The sequence below is a fragment of the Leptonychotes weddellii genome, chromosome 3 (assembly GCF_054177405.1).
Source record: "Leptonychotes weddellii isolate Sample4059 chromosome 3, ASM5417740v2, whole genome shotgun sequence".
NCBI classification, from domain to species: Eukaryota; Metazoa; Chordata; class Mammalia; order Carnivora; family Phocidae; genus Leptonychotes; species Leptonychotes weddellii.
In genome coordinates, this window is record NC_138371.1 from 83,489,169 (window position 1) to 83,503,319 (window position 14,151).

General features: G+C 35.7%; 1 long non-coding RNA gene across 1 annotated transcript in view; it reads left to right on the forward strand.

Moving 5' to 3' along the window:
• LOC145720567 (uncharacterized) overlaps positions 1-14,151 on the forward strand; it is a 136,387-nt gene that overhangs the window by 95,262 nt on the left and 26,974 nt on the right. The window contains exon 6 of the long non-coding RNA XR_014143635.1: positions 3,020-3,166. This is a non-coding gene — a long non-coding RNA (uncharacterized LOC145720567). The remainder of the gene's footprint in view (positions 1-3,019; positions 3,167-14,151) is intronic.

Below are 14,151 nucleotides of genomic sequence, written 5' to 3' on the forward strand. Positions count from 1 at the left end.
CAGCAAATTTATCAAAGAGATACACCATATGAACCAAATGAGAGATAAAAATTGTATAGTCAATAGATGCAGAAAAAGAACTTGACAAAATTCAACATAGATTTATGATTAAAAAAAAAAAACCAACCCTCAACAAAGCAGGTGTGGAGGGAACATACTTCAACATAATAAAGGTCATATATGACAAACCCACAGTTAACATACTCAATAGTGAAAAACTGATAGTTTTTCCTCTTGATTAGGAACAAGACAAAGATGCCCACTCCTGCCACTGTTATTCAACATGGTGTTGGAAATGCTAGTCATAGCAAGTGGACAAGAAAAACAAAAACCATCCAAAATCGTAAGAAGAAGTAAAACCCACACTATTTGCAGATGACATAGAGAATGCAAAAAACTCCACCAAAAAACTGGTACAATAAATGAATTCAGTAAAGTTGTGGGGTCCAAAATCAATATATAGAAATTTGTTGCATTTCTATAAAATAATAATATCAGAGTGCTTGAGAAAATAATGTTATTTACAATTGCACAAAAAGAAAAAAAATACATAGGAATAAATTTAACCAAGGAGGTGAAAGACGTGTACACTGAAAACTATGACATTGATGAAAGAATTTGAAGAAGACACAAATAAAAGGAAATATATTTCATGCTCATGGATTAGAAGAATTAATATTTTTTAAAATGTCATAATACCCAACACAATCTTCAGATTTAGTGTAATCCCTATCAAAATTACAGTGCCATTTCACCAAACATCATAAGGGTGGTTTACAAATAATACTAAAACTTGTATGGAACCACAAAAACCCCAAATAGCCAAAGCAATCTTGAAAAAGAAGAACACACTCCCTGGTTTTCATGGTCACTTATTTTAAACTATACTACAAAGCTATAGTAATCAAAGCAGTATAGTATTGGCATTAAAAGAGACACAAAAATCAATGGAATAGAATAGAGAGTCCATAAATAAACCAACTCACATACAGTCAATTTACAGCATAGGAGTCAAGAATATATAGTGGGGAAAGGACAGTAGTCTCTTCAATAAATGGTATTGGTAAAACTGGACAGCCACACATAAAAGAATGAAACTAGACCATTACTTTACACCATACACAAAAAATAACTCAAAATCGATTAAAGACTTGACTGTAAGACTGGAAACTGTGAAACTCCTGGAAGAAAACATAGCAAGCAACTTGACATCAGTCTTAGCATTGAATTTTTGGATCTGACATCAAAAGAAAGGCAACAAAAGTAAAATAAACAAGTAGGACTGTGTCAAATTAAAAAGCTTCAGCACAGCAAAGGAAACCATCAATAAAATGAAAAGAAATCTACTGAATGGGAGAAAATATTTGTAAAGCTTATATCTAATAAGGGGTTGATATCCAAAAAGTATAAACAACTCAATAGCAAAAGCAAAACAAAACAAACAAAAAAACAATACAAATGACAAACAACAAACAAAAACGTAAAAAAACCAATTAAACAGGCAGAGGATCTAAATAGACATTTTTCTAAATATGGTATACAGATGGCCAAGAGACAAATGAAAAGATGTTCAACATCATGAAGTATCCAGGAAATACAAATAAAAAAACACAATGAGATATCACCTCACACATGTTAGAATGGCTATTATCAAAAAGACAAGAAATAACAAGTGTTGAAGAGACTGTGGAGAAAAGGAAACCCTTGTACACTGTTGTGGGAATGTAAATTGGTACATCCACTGTAGAAAGCAGTATGGAGTTTCCTCAAAAAATTAAAAATAGATCTACCATATAATACAGTTATTCCACTTCTGGATATTTATCCAAAGAAAATGAAAACACGAAGTCAAAAAGATATGAGTACCCCTACATTTATTGAAGCATTATTTACAGTAGCCAAGTTATGGGAACAACCTAAGTGTTCAGCAGTAGATGATTTGATGAAGAAGATACAGTATATATACAATGGAATACTACTCAGCCATAAAAAAGAAATCTGTCCATTTGAATGATGTAGATGGACCTTGAGGATATTGTGCTTAAGTGAAAAAAGTCAGAAAGAGATACCATGATGTCACTTATATATGGAATCTAAAAAAAAATAAAACAAAACTCATAGATACAGAGAACAGATTGGTGGTTATAAGGGGGGAAAGGGGTTGGAGAGTGGGCAAAAAAGGTGAAGGGGGTCAATTGTATGGTGATAGATGGTAAACTAGACATATTGTGATTATCACTTTTAGTGTATATGGATATCAGATTATTATGTTGCATGCCTGAAATTTATGTTATATACCAATTTTACTTCAATTAAAAAACAAACAACCTCCTCTCTTGGAAGTGAAAAAACTTTTTTCTGTATCAAATAAAATTATATTTTTTAAATAAAGCTCACATTGTTTTCCCCGTAGGTTACTTCTTTTTCCTCTATTTTAGAATCCCTGAGTATTTGGACCTTGATTTTTAGTGGGAAACAGTAAACCAAGGATCTCTACTTCAATTACCCTGCCAGCTTACACACTGCCTTCTTAGTTGCTAATGATCTGAAACAAATGTCGCTAAGTAGAAAGGAAGATTAATTCCAATGAGACTGTGCGAGTATGCCAAATCTATTTTATTTCCTCATGCAGGAATCTGTGAGGAGGCCAACAGCAGAATCTGTTATTGTATAATAACAATAGGACAATTTTCTCCATATTTTTCTTTGCCTTTAGAAATCTTTTTACATTGGCTTTTCTTTCTAGAAATCCTCTCTAGTTTCCTTAATAACCTAGGCTACAGAAACGCTTATGATGTTTGATACTAGATATTACTCTAATTCATTGGGATTCCTCATCCTATAACTATTAGATTTCTGACTTAAAAGGCAATCTCCCTGACAGCCTCTCCCAGTTCTCATTAAAATATGCTTGCAAATACATACAACAAAAAATATAGAAACAGCAAAAGACAAAAACTCAGAAAAGAGAAACTAAAATTGGAAAATCAAAGAAAAATTCTAATTGATTATGTTGCAGATGGAGCAAGATGCAAAGATCCTCCACATTCCAATATTCTATCCCTGGACACATTCTTCTCTCCCTAAGACCTGGACAACAAAGGAAGTAAGCAATTCTTCTGTGGCATCAAGTCTATGATGCTTACCTCGTTTGAGTGATGGAATTGTGAGTAATTTTGATATTTTTTGCTGATATTTATCCTTTATCTTCTAATCTTTTTATCTAAATAACTGTAAAAAGAGAATATCTATCTATCTGTGTAATGGCAGAAGATAATCTCAGATTAAAAATGGTTGTCTTTGGGATTAGGAGTTTAGGTGATAATTTTATCTTTCTATGTTATTATTTTGAAACATTTTTACTATGTTCATATTTTACTATATAATTAGGGAATAGATTATAGTTTTCAAAAGATAGTATGTTAGAGGACTTTGAGGAAATTTTTTTCATTACCTCTTATTTTAAGTCAGATTTGCAACAAAATATTTTCTACTTGGTGTGTGTGTGTGTGTGTGTGTGTTTACCACTAAAGTGAGAAAGATTACCTTTTTTATGAAGATTAATATATATGTAATTCAAACTGGTGGTCTGGGTTCTTGCCCAAAATTGATGGTATGTTTAGGTGGTCTGCATTAAAATATATTCTAGGTAGTATGCAGAACTCACAATGGTGGTTCCTGAGGGCCATTAAAGAGCTAGTTCGTCTAGAAGCGAAAACTGAGGATGACTTTTTAATAAAAATAACTAACTATGTGGAAACAATTATTGAGATAATGTTATTAATAAAATTTCTTTAGATGCATGTGGGGCTGTGGCATATCTTAAGATATGAGTCATCCTCAAAACAACTAAAACTGAGGTATAAGAGACTCTTGTAACTGCTGATTTGGAAGCACCTGCTTTACACTTATTATTTTATCATTATTGTAATTGTTATTATTTAGGCATAATTTACATATATTGAAATGTACAGATCTTAAATGTGCAGTTCTAACAGTTTTGACAAATACATATACTGTGTAATCTGCATCTATATCAAGGTGTAGACATTTCCATTCACTGGGCTTCTTCCCAGAAAATTTGATTTCTTTCCAGTTTAGGGCTTATCTGGATACTCCTGTCCATCATGGTAGACATAAACACTCATTCCTGTAGGCATATGTCTGGGAGTGAGATTGCTAGGTCATGGGATATGTGTTTGTTCTTAGTAGGTACTGTATAACTTTTTTTCTATGTGATGGGATCAATTTACACTCTCCCTGCTAGGTAAGAAATTCACAGTTGTTCCATTTTCATGCCAACACTTAGTATTGGTCATCTTTTTAATTTTACTCATTCTAGTGAGTATGTAATGTGAACTCATTGTGGTTTTAAGTTGCATTTTTCTGGTGACTAATGATGTGAGTACTTTTTCACTTGTTTACTGGATATTTTGATACCCTGTATTATGAAAAGCCTACCTATCACAATATATTTTAAATGGTCTATTTTCTTATCTATAATTATGCCCTAACAACTGGTCTATAAATTCTCTAAAGGTAAGGAACACTTTCAATAGGTTTTATTCTTGATACTTAGCACATTGCACTAGCACATTGCAGATTCTGAAAAAAAAAAATTGGTTTGAATGAAATAAGGGTAATTATTAAGTAACTTTTTCTATGTGCCAGATGCTTTTCTTTTTTTTTTTTTTTTTTAAGATTTTATTTATTTGCGAGAGAGACAATGAGAGACAGAGAGCATGAGAGGGGGGAGGGTCAGAGGGAGAAGCAGACTCCCTGCTGAGCAGGGAGCCCGATGTGGGACTCGATCCCGGGACTCCAGGATCATGACGCTTAACCAACTGAGCCACCCAGGCGCCCGATGCTTTTCATGTATTACATCAATTAATCTCTATATCAACTTAATTTACAGATGAGGAACTTGAAGCTTAGAGAGCTTTAAGTATTTGTCATGACGACAGAGCTAGTAAGTGGCTTGCATTGCTATAGTCTGAAACCAGGACTTGTTCAAAAACTATTCTCTTTGTTCCTTTGAATCCACCACAATGGCTTCAGATTAGAAAGATGTCTTTCATTATACTCTGCACCTGTTTACTGCACAGGATGACAGGGAATGCTGTGCTTTCCAACATTCATGTTTCTTTTCTTTTTTTCTGGGCACACACAGCTAACCTATATTTCCCAGGCCCCTTAAAATTAGTTTGGGTCAGTGACCAAGGTATGGCAGTAGAATGTGATTTAATGTTGTGCATGGTATGTCCAGGACTCATCCATAAAAATCTTCCACATGCAGTCTTCCACTAAATATTTCTGTGGCACACTTGGAGTCCACATGTTGGAGATGGTGGTATCCTAAGATATAAGGAGCCTTGATCCCTGAGTAACTGTGTGAAACAAAAATTCCTCTCCTTTCCCTATCACATTGGTCTTTCATGAGTTAACTTTAAACTCTCATCATGATAGACCACAGAGATTTCAGTGTTTGTTATAGCAGCCCAGCCTACTACAATCTCTTTCTAGGTATTGGTGATGCAGGGATGAAGAGCTGTTAACTTTAGAGAATGTAAGTTTTGTAAACAAAGAATTCTAACACAATAGGACAAATGCAATATAAAGGTACAGACCAACATCTATAGCAAATGATGGAGAGAGATCAATTCTGCTTTGTAAACTTAGGGAATATGTCACTGAGGGTATTATATATATATGTATACCTGGGTCCTGGGAGGATCAGATGAAAGTGATGGGCATTTTTGTTTGTAGAAACAGCATGAGGAAATGTGTGGAAAGTTAAAAAGCATGCTGTACTCCTTCCTGGAGATTTGCGAAGTTTTATGTGGCTAGAATACAACTTGCATAGGAGAATGGTAAGAGAGAAGTCTAATAAAATAGATTGATAGGCAAAATTGAAGCATCTCATATGCCATGAAAAGGAATTAGAACTTTGTCTTAGGATCAATGGGGAACCATCTCTTAAGAATGGAAGGGAGAAGAAAATGGAAGCAGGAGAATCATTTGAAGGTATTGCAATTATCTTGATAAAGAAAAATAATGAGGATCAGAACTAAGACATTGTCAATGAGAATTAAGAGGCGGTAGATTCTTAAAATTAATACTTCTATGGAGGCAAAGAGAATGACATTTAGACTATGTCTTTGGCTGAATGTCACCCACTATTAGAAAAGTATTATATAAATCAAGTCCAAATGAATCTTTTGCATTTTCAAGTCTCACTCTATAGTTCATGTTTTTTGTTAAAAAATGTCAATTTTTGATTTCTTTCTCTAACTTCTCAGAACTTCCAAAAACCTTGTTCTACTTAAAATGTGCTCATCGATAACATTGTATCAATGAAAAAAAAATTATGATGCTATAATTGTTAATTCCTTATACATTCTTCCCCAATTTATCAGTTTCTTTGTCTTCTGTTTTAGATGGAAGAAAAACAATTTAATTCCACAAATACTTATTGAGTTCTTTTTATGTTCTCAGCATAGTACGAGGCACTAATGATAAAGAGAGTATAAACCTCAATCTCAGGCTTTAAGGAATTCCTGGTCTAGTGTGGGTAGGGAGACAGTGGATTGAGAAGGATGAGACAACTGCATATGGCTACAATGCAGTTTAAAAAAAAAAAAAAAAAAAAGTAACTACTGAAATAAGGTATTATGGGGGTTCAAAGTGCTAAGTGGGTTCAAAGGAGTAATGTTACTGATTAAGAATGGTATGTATGGTTCTGTGTAGACCACACAATGTAGTACAGGTTTCAATGACAGGATGCTGCCACTGCTGATAATGATAATGGAGGACAAGTTCCTTTTAGCATCTACAATTATATTAGTTGCTGTTGACATGTCTGTGGGCACATGGCCAGGCAAGCTATTCATCCACATGCATGCCTGGTCTCCTGCATTAATGATTCCAGTCACTAATTATGTAATAAGAATAATGAGAACTGTTAGCCAAAAAGTCAATTTCCACTGTTTGTTTTGCTTCTTCAGGGGAATAAAGGCAGTTTTAGAAAACCTCCTTTGAATTTACACAATAAAGCAAACACACAGGAGGAAAAGTATCACCAAGGATTAAGGAAGCCTATGCATCAGGATCAGAGTAGGAAACACCCAGAAGCTTGGCAAAATGAATAAAAGAGCAGTTTCTTCACTTCTTCTCCAGGAAATATACTCACAAATGGAATCACAGGAAGATAGGTCATTGTATGACAAGAGGGAGGTAGGGAAAAAAAAGCAGCAAGCAGGATTTGAGTTTGGTTTTTAGAGGATTAAATAAGGTTTATGCCAGGAACATGATGAAGTAAATTTCTCAAAGGGGTAAAATTTTGGCAGAAAATCAGAATCATGTATTTAGAAATGAGCACTATTCTTTAACTGTAACAATAAAAACTCTAAATTATTCAGCCTGGAAATGAATTTTGGAAAGAATATAACAGATGTATTCATTCATTCATTTATTCTCCAAACATATATTGAATGTCTATTATAGACTCAACACTGTAGAAAAAAATGGTAGGAAAAAATGCTGAGACAGTGTAGTTACCCTCAAGAAGTTCATGTGGGGTGATTCACAGGAAAACAAAAACAGCCAATAAACATGGTGATGTGTATTGTGAAGCTATACAGGAAGTGGGGAGAAGGGAATTCTTCATCTGCAGGGGACAATCTGGAAAGGTTTCACAGAGGAGAAACAATGAAACAATTTGGAACTGAGAGGTGCAGGATGAGTAGAAATTGGCCATGAGGAAAAAGTAGGGATAGATATTTAAGGCAAAGGGAAAAATAAAATAAGAAAGAGATCATACATCAGTAATAATTGTTGTAGACAAGATTCATTATTGGATGCTAAAATTAGTGAGTAAAAGCTTTAGAGCAAACAAGACCTACCTAGTCTCAAAATCCAATATATGCATTAACTACAAAGGCAATGATAGAAATTTTACAGTAAAAATATCCTGCAGAACCACCTGATAGAGGTCAATATCACCAGTAATGAGACATATCAACATTATGGATCCCATGATATGATGCACTGAGAAAAACACAACATTTCTGTGCTGTTCTTGCCAAAACACCTAACTTCAGTCGAATTATGAGAAAACATCAGACAAACCGAAACTGAAGGATATTCAGCAAAACAACTGGTCAAAATTCTTCAAAATTGTCAAGGATATGAAAGATAAAGAAAGACTGAGGAACTGTTACAGACTGCAGGAGACTAAGAAGGAGTTACTCAATACAAGGTGGGATCCTAGATAGGATTTGGAACAGGAAAAAAAAGTTAGTGAAAAACTAGTGAAATTTGAATAAGATCATTTCATTTAGTGAATATTATCTCAATGTGAATTCATTTTACTTGATAAATGGACTGTTTTTATGTAAGATGTTAGGGGGAGTAAGGAATATATGGAAAATCTCTACTATTTTTTCAACTTTTCTATAAGTGTTTGGTTCAAAATTTAAAAGTTAAGAAAAGACCTATAGATTTAAGATAACAGAATGCACATATGAAATAGAATTGATAGAATCTTGGTGTTGGATACTTGTGGGAGATGAAGTGGGCCAAGTCCTTACTAAACAGTTTGGGTTTAATCCTGTAGGTGATAACCAGCCATTTGGGAGATTAAACAGCAGAGCATCACAACCAGATTTGTGTTTTATAAAAATCCTGGCAAAGGTTGGACAGGAAGCTAGGGTCACTGGAGTTGGGAACATTGTTCAAGTAGCTATAGGCCCATGGAAAGATGGTGGAGGCTTGTGCCAGGACAGCTGCACAGGTGATGGAATGGAATGACAGAGTTCCACAATAGTCTTTAAAGACACTCTTTGTCATTCCTTTGTTAAAATTACACATGAATGTTTCCTAGGACTATTTTCAATACTCATCAACATATAGCTATGTTTGTAGGCCACACTCTTGTCCATTTTATCCTGCTAGGAACTCACTTACTCTCTATCTCATTTGTTCTTCTCTTTCCTGACTTCTGGCTTGAAGTTTGGTGTCATTACTTGGAGATCAGTTGCTGCTCTTATAGAGCAGATCAGATTTCTTCCAGTGAATCATCCAACCTGACAATGGTCTTTTCCATCTCTAGAACATGGTCCAGGTAGGTAACAAGAAACAGAGAAAAGGAAATTCCACTCTTCCTGTGCTAAAGTTGCCAATACATCTAGTTGATCAAGACCACTTAGGACTCAGGATCAAACAAGTTCTTAGCCCAGAGTTGCATTACTCTTTTGCTAAGAGAAAGAAAGGGGGAGGGAGAATGGAAAATAGAAGGGAAGGATAGGAGAGAGGGAGGGAGAAGGAGGTAAAAAAAGAAGGAAGGGAGGGAGGGAGAGGAAAAGAAGAAAAGGAAGGAAAAAAGGAGTGAGATTGTCAAGGAGAATTTCTTGAATCTCTAAATGAAACAAAACAATACAATACACTTTCCAAACCATTTCACATCTTTGGATTTTGTCACTACTTTATAGTGTTTTACTACTCTCTCCAAAATTCAGATGCCTGTGCTTCTGCTTGAGGCTGTTTAATTTTGTTTTGTAATTTACTCTGGAGCTTCTATTTTAAAAGGCCCAGAAACGGGAAAGGCTTCAAGTAAGGTAAGAAGACTGGCAAATGTATTCTTCAAAACTTCTACTTTATCCTGTACCCTCTATTAGTTTTTGAATGCTTACTTGTAAATGGAGCCCAAATGACCATCAGGTAGTTAATAATAAGTGGCTTTGATGTGGTAAGTAGAGGAAATAAGAAGTTGCCTTCCCAAATGATCTCCTTTTTACATTGTTCTAGGGATTAGGGATGTATGCCTTTTCAATTAAGTATAACTCCCAGTTCTTCCTAAATCTTTTTCTACTGAAGCAAAGACTCCTGATAGAAGGGCTACCTTACTCCCCCACTGTGTCAGTGTGTTAAATGTTATTAGATCTCTATGATTGTGTAAAGGAAGTGGAAAGCCTGAATATGTTGGACACCTCGGAAGGAACAGTGGCATAGGATCCAGGGTGAAAAAAGACATAAAGTAGGTCCTTCCCTTCCAAAGATACCAAGCCTCCAGGTGTTAGCAGAATACCCAATATACTCCCACTTCTGCCTCATTGCTTTGCATGAGATTGCCTTAGACATTAGTTTAAATACAGAGCTGCCCATTGCCTTGAACACTGGAGTAAGTAAGGAGTAATCTTGGTCTAAAGTGAAAGGGAGTAGAAAAGGATTCCTGAAGAAGATTTTGAAGGAGAGACTCTACACCTACAAGAACTGGAATTACTTAAGAAAAAAAAAAATGTTAAGATGCACTAAAAATCATCTCAGTGCCCAAATTGAGACGGGGAAAAAAAGTAGTGGAACCAGAATCTGTAACCAGAAGGGCAGTGTAGACCACCTAGTGGCTGGGAAAGATGAATTAGAAAGACAGTATAGACACACAACCATCTATTTGCCTGAATCCTTGGGTCTAGCTACTGAGATTTAGCTTTGCTCCCTTAACCTAATGTAAAGGAACATGATAAATGTAATCAAGTCTCACAAGTTTGGTATTAAGGCCACTGAAATTCTTGCCCGGTTTTAAGGTCTTGTTATATGGAGAGAGAAGCCACTGTAGATGGGAAGTCCAATAGCAAAACCATCCCAGGGAGAAATAGTGGGGGTGTATCTGTTTTTAGAGAATTGTCCAGATATTAGGGGAGACTCCCAAATCCTTCTCAAACTCCAAATTAATTGATTCTTTTTATAAGGAAAATTCAGAAAATTCAAGAGAAACTTTAGACAGAAAGGCTTTTAGCAAAGTCCTTTTATTTTCTATTCAAAATGACATTCATAGTCAAATATTACCCACATTGAGTTTTCAGCTTGGTATGAATGAAATCTTTTGCCTTTAATCTCTCATGTCAGAGTATAGATTTAGGATCTATTCTGTTTTAGGAGGAGGAAACAAGAGATTCATCTGCAGTTAAGCTTGTGGACTATACTTCTTCCTCTCGAGGGAACCCGTTAGTCCTCTGTCATACCCAAGAGATTAACAGACATAATAACCTGTAACATCATTCCCTTTTTCATTTGAATGTAAGAGGTAGGTTGTCTGTTTTCTGCTACCCAGACTGTACAGATAACAAGCAGGCAAAATCATCCAGTCATACAAAATATAAAGACCAAAGAGCATTATCTGTGTACCTTCCCATTTCCTTGCTGTAAATCACATACTGGGAAGCTCTTCTAGGGACAGTACTATATTATGCTTATAGATCTTGAAGGAAACACTGTCACATGGAAAGTGGCCAAGCAGAATTGTTCATGGGACATGGGATAGAGTTCCAAAGAAAAACCTTTGCCTATTTCACAATTTTGCCCTGAGTCAGCCTTGACTTCATGGGAAGAATCTTAATAGCTCTATGGGAGCGGTCCTCTCTCCATCATATTTCCACTACTCATGACTATAGAATAGTAGAACCATTGCACCACTTGATGCACTGGCTCTCCTCTAGTAGTATGAAGGGCTGCTGTTGGGATGCAGAGGTTGTCTATGGGGGTTGGTGGGATTTTGTAAGAATTACCAATAACTAATTTGTATGCAACCTTTATTAAGTATAATGTGCTATTTATTAAAAATATTACCAGTGATGATTTATCCATGACCTTTTGGAATATGAGGAATTATCTTGTCATGTATTATTATAGTAAATCCTCTCTCTCCTTTACCTAATAGAAAACATTTTTAGTAGGATTTTAAATAGATCTCCTTAAGATCTATTTTAAATATTCGACCTAATACAGAATGCTGTAAACATATATCTTTTATCTAGAGTGAGCAGTTTCTTTTTCCTTGGAGATCCTGGGCTATAGATACAGAAACTGCTGGGGAATGTGAATACAGAAAGCTATGCTTGTGAATCAACTCCCTTACTTTGAAGTAGAAAATTAAAGTTAAGAGGTTAGTTGGTTGTCATGAGTTCATGGGCAGATCAGAGTCAAGGCCTAGACTCACACTGAGTCTTCTTCATTCTCTCTGTCCTGCAAATCCGCACAAGGATGAGAGAAAGGAATTCATAACATATGCAGTGAATCATATTGCCATCTAATACTATGCTGCTGCTAGGAGATGAAATATTTGGTTTGGTAGAGAATAAATAGGTGTCCCTGGGATTCTATCATAGGCCAAGTTACATGTGTGTGAGTCTTGGACATCCCTTCTTTAAACAATTATTTATTGCATACCTACAGCATGCCAGACATTGTAGTAGCTGTCTAGGGATATCAGGAGCGAGGGTGAGAATCTCCCTTCCCTGGTTTCAGGTTTCTATGAGAAGAGACATCATTTGGTATCTTTCTGCAACCCCCCCCTCCACACACACACACACATACCTTTTCAGGGGGGCAGTGGCCTACCTCACTGAAGAGTTTCAAAGAACTCAGTCCCTTTCTCTTTCCTTCTCTTTGGAATCTGTCTGGTCAGCCCTTGGTGGTATGTTAAGCTTAACAGTAAAGGTTCTATTTTAATGGGAACCAATCTATGGTTTCCCCTTGACTTAGGGGTGGGCTGTATGGCTTAAACTACTCAAGTTCAACTTGGGCTGGTATTAGAAGATCATTTTAGATAGATAGAATATTTGTCACTTCTAAACCTTAACATGGCTGAGATCTGTGTACAGAGCGCTGGTAAGATTCTAATAGTAAAATCTTAGGTTGCACTGGATTTGCTCTCCCAAATTCCATTCCATATTCAGGAATATGGTGAGTAATTTGTATTCCTAAGGCCAATGGAAAATTTCTCTTCAGAAGATTCTCTTTTTGTTTCTCCTCCTCAAAAAGATCTTGAATATATGCTTTGACTTTTTTTTTGGAGGAAATATGAACTTTTCTTTTAATTTAATTTTGTTATGTTAGTCACCACACAATACATCACTAGTTTTTGATGTAGTGATCCATGATTCATTGTTTTTGTATAACACCCAGTGCTCCATGCAGTACATGCCTTCCTTAATATCCATCACCAGGCTAACCCATCCCCCTTCCTCCCAGTCAGGCATTGTGATGCCCCCACCTTTGGTTTTCTTTTTCAACATTCCCCTGGTGATTCACAGTCTTTTCTGGTTCCATACAAATTTTAGGATTGTTTGCTCCAGTTCTGTGAAAAATGTACTATGGTACTTTGATAGGGATTGCATTGAGTGTGTAGATTGCTCTGGGTAGCATAGACATTTTAATAATATTTATTCTTCTAATCCATAAGCATGGAATATTTTTCCACCTCTTTGTATCTTCCTCAATTTCATTCATAAGTGTTCTGTAGTTTTTAGAGTACAGATCCTTTACCTCTTTGGTTAAGTTTACTTGTAGGTATCTTATGGGTTTTGGTGCAACTATAAATGGGATAGACTCCTTAATTTCTCTTTCTTCAGTCACATTATTATAAGTGTATGTAAATGTAACTGATTTCTGTGCATAGATTTTGTATCCTGCCATGGTACTGAATTGCTGTATGAGTTCTAGCAATTTTGGGGTGGAGTCTTGGGTTTTCCACACAAAGTATCATGTCATTTGTGAAAAGTGAGAGTTTGACCTCTTCTTTGCCAATTTGAATGCCTTTTATTTTGTTGTTGTTGTTGCTGTCTGATTGCTGAAGCTAGGACTTCTAGTAATAAGTTGAACAACAGTGGTAATAGGGGGCATCCCTGTCATGTTCCTGACCGTAGGGGAAAAGCTCTCAGTTTTTCCCCATTGAGAATTATATTCTCTGTGGGCTTTTCATAGATGGCTTTTATGATATTGAGGTATATTCCCTCTAACCCTACACTTTGAAGAGTTTTAATCAAGAAAGGATGCTGTACTGTGTCTAATGTTTTTTCTAAATCAGTTGAGAGGATCATATGGGTCTTGCCTTTTCTTTTATTAATGTGATCTATCACATGATTAATTTGTGAATGTTGAACCACCCTTGCACCCCAGGAATAAATCCCACTTGGTCATGGTGAATAATCCTTTTCATGTACTGTTGGATCCTATTGGCTAGTGTCTTGGTGAGAATTTTGGCATCCATGTTCATCAGGGATATTGATCTGTAATTCCCCTTTTTGGTGGGGTCTTTGTCTGGTTTGGGGATCAAGGTAATGCTGGCCTCATAGAACTAGTTTGGAAGTTTTCCTT